The sequence below is a fragment of the Oryzias latipes genome, chromosome 24, assembly GCF_053564925.1.
Source record: "Oryzias latipes strain Hd-rR chromosome 24, Olatipes_Hd-rR_3.1".
Classification (NCBI taxonomy): domain Eukaryota; kingdom Metazoa; phylum Chordata; class Actinopteri; order Beloniformes; family Adrianichthyidae; genus Oryzias; species Oryzias latipes.
This window is the reverse complement of record NC_136260.1, coordinates 14,411,815-14,418,951: the sequence shown is the minus strand read 5'-3', so window position 1 is coordinate 14,418,951 and position 7,137 is coordinate 14,411,815. Positions and strand designations below refer to the sequence as shown.

Here is a 7,137-nt window from a genome sequence, read left to right as displayed (position 1 = left end):
GTTTTACTGGATCAAACAAGGAAAGCACAAAACTTCACATGAAAATCTATTGTTGTTGCAACAGTTTGAACAAGGTTGCCCAAACCTGGGTGTCAACAGCTACCTGCTTCTTTTTTCCCCCCAACTTTCCCCATTTGCTACTAATTAGCTCAACCTAAGGATTTTAGGTTTAAAATTACATTAAAGCAGCAGTCAGTCGGGTAGAGGTGGATAAAACCAAGCAGAATGGTAAAGCCAGAGCAGTAGGGTTTGGCACTTTGACCTAAAACATTCCCACAAAACATGCAATCACATTTACTTTATATCTTTGATAAAAAGAGAGAAAAATGGGACATGTATAAAAAGCAAAATGTTACTTTTTATTTAAGATTTAAATAAACAAAAGTATTAAACTTCCAGATAAAGAATTGCACAAAGAAATCAGCTGCAAACTCTGTTTTGCATGTTCATGAATTTCCTTCCCATTTACATGTTCCAGCTTAAAATGCAGCTCCAGGACGGAAAACGATTTACCATGAAGTAGGGGAGACAAAAAACACACCCGCCCGGTATTTGACTCGTGCACATCATTTTCTCATGGTAACACAGGCAAGCAGCACATTTCTGGGAGTGATTGTGAGTTGACAAACATCAGTCTCTATATAAACCTTTGACGCATGTTCAGTCAGAGTTTGCTTAGTTTAAGTAATTCGATTTCTGTATCCACATCTTTCTTCCTGCGTTTCTGTTGCAGTTTCTACTTCTATTTAAAGAGTTTGTAAATTTTAGAAACTCTTATCAGAGGTGACATGCAATCTTTTTCCTGGAGGTTTATGGAAAATTTAGACTCCAATGTACAACACTTTTTTCTCTTCTCAAAAATCTACTGCAGAGGGAAAAAGTTTCAGAAGTTTCTCTCCATTCTTCATTCTTTCTCTCATTCTTCACCAGTAATGATTGGAAAAAACTCAAAGTGAAAAAAATAGAGGTAGGTTTGACTGGGGTCTTTTTTGGTCTATTTCTTCCTGGATCTCTCACCTACCTCCTGGTTATTCTTTCTCTTCGTTTTTATTTCACAAGAACTAAAATAAAATGTTATAGAGCAAGACTCTAGATGTCAAATATTTATGATGATAAATGTTCCTGAAAGGGTTAAAACAGATTTGTAAATGAATGAATGAATCTTGCATATATTTCAAGCAGTGTTACTTCACAGACAAAGAAAAAATTAAAGAAATGACAATCCCTTTGCTGACTTCATTAGACATTTTTGAGAGGCTCTTAACAGTATTGGGGCTTAGGAGAATAATGACTTCATGGTAAAGTTTGTCTATGTAAACACAAGTAAGCGCATTCTGCAAAGAAGCTGGTTGAACCTTGTTGATCTGCTGCCAAATCTTCTTCAAACTATTGACGTATGTTACCTAGCAACATTTCAGTTTCAGTTTACTACTTTTTATTTTGCTGAATGCAAATAATCTTCTTGTTTTTATTGGTCTGATCACTGTAAAACACTTTAATGGGATGCAGACAATAGCAGATTACCAATTTAAACATATAAACAAATAGGTTGGATAAGCTCATAAAGAAAAATGTATCTCACGATCATTGTTTCTTAAAAATGTCTAAAAGCATTGTTGAAACCTAATGAACAAAAATATAGCTGACATTTCTACGTTCATATCACAACAAAAAGTACGATATTTCTGCTACATTCTATAAAAAAGATTTGACACAAAGATATTTGTATAACTTTGAAGGCATTAGGTTTTAGTGGCTGGGGAGAAAAAATACAATATTTTCTAAACTGTTGCTGTTGGCCTAAATACATAAGTTTGCTTACATTTTACATGTGTTTGCTTGCATGTAAGTGCATGTGAGTTGATCTGTGGCCTTATCTGTATTATGTATGTGTCAATATGCATGTGTGGGATGGTTCTTCCAGCCAACAGGTATTTCTATAGTAAATGAGTGTGTATAAGTTTTTCCTTGGACAGTGAATTTGGACTTAAGGGGCTAAAAAAAAAACAATAACCTAAATTTGCCATAAAATGAATGAGACCATGGATTTGAATTTACAGCTAAAGCATGGCTAACCAGCAGTGCAGGGCCACTCCTTGAGCAAATAGGCTGATCCGTCAGACAGCCTTGCTTTGTCTAAAACATTTGATAAACAAAATAAACCAAAAGAAGTCCTTCTGCATTGCCTTTATTGGAATTTTTAATGTGAAGTTGGTCTTTATGATACTACGACGGAGTTTTAGGGGCCAGTTTACCAAAAAAAAATAAATAAATTTTTAAATCACAACTTTTAAGTCGTAAATTTAGGAGAAAGAAAGTCATAACTTTTAAATTAAGAGATTTTAAGTTGAGTTTTTATCTCATAAATTTATGACTTAAAATGTCGTAAATTTACGAGAAAAAAGTCATAGGTTAATGAGGAAAAAATCCCCAGTTTTCTTTTTATCGTAGCCTAGCTTGAAGCTGAAATATGTGGAGCCTTTTATGAAGCTTTATTTCCAGATAGGTTTAAAAAACAAAGAGATTCTGAACTTTTTGGCGACTCAAAATCAGATTATTATCTGTGGAGCCGTCTTTCCAGGGTTCAGTGTCGGTAAAGCGGAGTTTCATCTGTAAAATAAGGGGGTCGGAGACACGTTTGGGTGTAGAGGACCACTGCAGCCTTTGTTTTCCTTTTCATTCACATAACTTGAAGTTCATTTGTCTCATCACGTCATGAACCTGTCACCTGAACACCAGTGCGGAAGTAAACAGTGTTACATACGCCTCCTCCTCCAGATGAAACGTCCCGTTTCAACATAAAATAATAAAGAGGAATGGAAATAGTCTGTTATATTATCATTAGAACGTTGAAAATGCCAAAAAGTGCTCCTCCTCACACGGAAGCGTCACACAAACGTAGAGATCTGGTCTTTGGTGAAGAAAGAAAGGAGGGAAGTGGACAGGTGCAGGGTTATGGAGAACTTCGTCAACAGCTGCAGAGATCCTGCAAGCCATCCATCAAGAAATAAAACCTTAATAAATCAAACAAATGAGCTTCCAAACATTTGGAACGTTATCAATAAACATTCAGCTCACCTGTTCAATTAAGTTTAGTCGGCCTGCTCTGCTGCGTGGCGTTCACTTGCTGCTGCTCTGTAGGCTTACTTCCACTTTAAACTCACAAATTTACGAGATATTTTCTTGTAAATTTACGACTTAAAATCTCGTAATTTTACTTTTTTTTTGGTGGCCCTAAAACTCCGTCGTATGAAACAAAAATGTGATGTTAAGGATAAATTTTAAGAAGATGGGATAAAAATTTTTTTTTAAAGAAATCTTGCAAAGTTTAAATGTCTTTAACGCACAATTACTATCAAAGGAGAACCAAATAACATTTGCAATAATTGGATTTTATGAAAAAAGGACTGCATAAATTATTTTTTGGGGGAATTTGACGCCAACCTTTTCTACGTTTCATATAATTTTTTAGGCCTAAAGGGCCGTACACACCGGGACGAATATTCGCCAGGCGTTATTCGCCAGCGTTTTTCAACACTTTTTTTGTGTTCACACCCAGGCGATTTTTGCTGACGATGAGCCGAGCGAACATGCAAATTCATTCCCTGACATTAGGTGGCACTTAATGTAAAACAGAAATACCCCTGTACACAAGGTGGTGCTGCGCAACTTTACGCTTCTTAAAGTCGCTTTTCACTCAGAAGAAGAGAGCAAGTATTTACGCGCTTGGCAGAATCAAACAAAGAAAACATGAATATTTCAAGCACCAGTAGCTCTAGCTCCAGTTCCACCGATGAAGAAATTATTGTTCTTGTTGTTGCGGAGCCGGCAGAAGGAGAAGACACGCAGGGCGATCCAGGCCTCAATAAACTACTACCGGGGACTTAACGTGCCATGGGGCAGAAAGCAACTTTCTGATGACAGACAGAATCTGCGCCAGGTATATTCAAGCACGCATGTGCAGTGAAGTATGTACCAGAGGATGTTCGACATTCTGCATGTCAGTCAAGTCCCGTACTTCTCGTGAGGATTTTGATTCGCTGAGGGATTTTTTAGAAATACGTTTTTATGTTTTTGGTTATTTATCTTTGCTGGCCTGTGATCTACCCTCATGTCCTTGAAGATTGACCGGTCGATCGCGATCGACGTAATGAGCACCCCTGCTTTAAAGCATTACTATAATAGTAATGATGCTTAAGGCATATAATATGTTTTTAAACATACAGGATGTTGGGACTTTATTGTTTTAGAATTCATAGGAGTTATTAAAAAGGGCGACAGTGGCTCAGGTGGTTGAGCGGGTCGTCCAATGACCGAAGGGTTGGCGGTTCGATCCCTGCTCCCACCAGCCAAAATGTCGTTGTGTCCTTGGGCAAGACACTTCACCCTCCTTGCCTCCAGTGTGGCTCCACTGGTGTATGAATGTGCATGAATGCTCCCGGTGATGGTCAGAGGGGCCGTAGGCGCGAAATGGCAGCCACGCCTCTGTCAGTCTGCCCCAAGGCAGCTGTGGCTACAACCATAGCTTACCGTCACCAAGTATGAATGAGGAGTGAATGAATAATGGACACAATGTAGGCGCTTTGAATGTCTTGAAAAGCGCAGATAAATCCAATCCATTATTATTATTAAAACTCTCATTTGACAAATTAACAAAAGAAATTTAAAAAGTGTGAATCAGACTTTTTTTTGTAAAGTAAGGTTTACTTCATCCTCATCTTTGTTCAGACCACTTCCATCTCCATTGTTTGGTTACCAAAGAAAGGCAAGCTGAGGCACGGACTTGTAGTTCACACCTTCAACACAAGATGTCACTTTTGTGTTAAGTAAATAGCTCAGTTAAAAGTCACTGAATCTTTGCTTCACAGTTTAGACAACCTAAAAGACATGAATATTGCTAGTTTAGGAAATACTTTCAGTGCAGACTTAAGATAGACGTCGCCTCTGAACTGAAACAAAATCACATGTAAATTGACTAGTAGATCTACTTGACAAATATTTAATTGATATTAAATATTAAACCATTACTAGTTTTATTCTTGCACTAGACAAATATCTATTCAAAAACAATTTGTAGCTGTAGCATTTCAATGACTCGCGGTATTTCCAACTGTGAATGACTTTTCATTACTAACATACAGATAAAAACTCATTTATTACATTTTGAAGGACAAACTTATTCCAAAAAAAGCATTTGTATAATGTAATATTTGTCACTCATTTAATTTTTTTAATTTTTTCTTTCTATTAACTTGTCCTGTCCAACAGCTAAGCAAACAGATGAGAGCTGAAAGCCTTTTTTGTTGGAAATACAGGGGCTATGAATCTTATGATACACCAGATGTATATTTAAATAAACCTCTTTTGTAATTACGGCTTAACTTTATTCATGTTAATTATTTTTGTAAATATTTTTTGTTGGACCGGACGGAAAACAAAAGGAGGAAAAAAGAGAGAGGGATGACAGATAACGGGGGGTGGGGGTAGAGGGGTGATTATAGTAGCGAGGGTTAGATCATGAAGCTTCAGAAAGCAACAAGTTGCTGGATCATTATAATCACAACTGACAGGTTAAGATGCATGAAAAATCTAACATGGGCGGGGCCTGTCCACATACTCAAACATTACAAACACACCTGTTGGATCCAAAAGTGTTCACACACGAACAAGTCTACATGGACATACTACCCCTAACATGCACACATGCCTACTTATGCATTCAGACTAACAGATTTAAAACATTTCATTCAGTCACGCAAACAGTTTGTGCAAAGGTGAGATAGCACCTGTGCTCGAGTGAGTATTTTATGTTCTTTTTGGGTGGATGATTGAATGTGAGAAAAGTGGGTGTGAGTGTGAAAAGAGGGAGAGAACCCAGCCGCCCCCCCACCGCGGCAGCCGGGACCCCCCAATGCTGTACAGCAGTTGGAGAAAGACCGCCTGCCGTGCAACCACACCCGCCACCCCGGGCAGGGCCACCGTGACCGCCACAGCAGCCCCCAATGCCAGAGAGCAGGGGGGCGCATGGGGTAGAAGGTGCAAGCCCCAGCCGGACCCGTAGAGCAGCCCTCCCACCACGACCAGTTGGGCCCCGCCCCAGGTGGGCACCCCAAGCCCCAGACAGGCGGCCCTCCACCACCCAGGAGTCCTGAGCATCCCCCTGCCCCAGCCCTTGGCACGAGTCAGGGCCCCCCAGGGAAGACCCGCCTCCACGCTCCGGGAAGACCCGCCTCCACGCTCCAGCAGCCCCTCCCCCTCCCCAGGCCACAGTTAGTCCAGGAGAGAGCAAGGCAGGGGGCGGCCCTCCCGCACAGGAGGAGGAAGCCCAAGAGGAGTGAGGTCCCCAAAGGGTGATATAAATATGACCCGACCAGGTTTACCCGCAGTTGGAAATTATGAAGAAAGCCGGCGCCCAGGGACCAGGACCAGAACCCACACCACCGGGACACAGACACCCCCTGGCTCAGATGTGATATGATCCCCGGCTCCCGGTTTTGCCAGAGAGCTCAGGGATACCTCTCCCACCCTCCCTAATTTGTTTTGAGCAACTGTTTGTATTTTCAATGGGTCAGATGGGTCAATAATGTTGTAATCCAGAAGATTAAAGGATAAAAAGAAATATTGTTAATGGTAAAGTGTGTGCTAATGCTAGTAATTTTATAGGTTCAGCTACCTTAAGCATTGTTGTGACAATGGTTAGTGAATAGTTTACTTTTTGTTTTTGAAAAGTAAGAAGAAAAAAAAGCATATAAATCTTGTTTTCAAAAATCAGTTAAACCAATCATGATGTTTAAAGGAGACTTCCCTGACAGACTGTTCTCGTTTCATGCCTTAGTTTACTTTTGTTGCAGTCATGAATCAATACAACAAGAGAAAATGACCTCTATTTTATTGTGCTTTTCCACCTTGGTTTAAGGCTTAAATTGCTTTACAGTCTCATTCCCATTCACCCATGCGTATACAAATTCTCACACTGATGGCGGTTCTGCTGCCTGACACTAGCACCAGTGTCTGGAACAAAAGATAAAATTGGGTGTACTACTTTTGCTAAGGGTGGCTCAGTGTCTTGCCTAAGGGTACTTCTGCTCATGGACGGGCAGGGTGGGAACCAAACCTGCGATCTTCTGTGATCCTTCC

The 7,137-nt window shown here is 40.0% G+C and overlaps 1 long non-coding RNA gene across 1 annotated transcript in view; it reads left to right on the top strand.

Moving 5' to 3' along the window:
- LOC144990151 (uncharacterized) overlaps nt 1–7,137 on the top strand; it is a 70,647-nt gene that overhangs the window by 4,936 nt on the left and 58,574 nt on the right. The window lies entirely within an intron of this gene.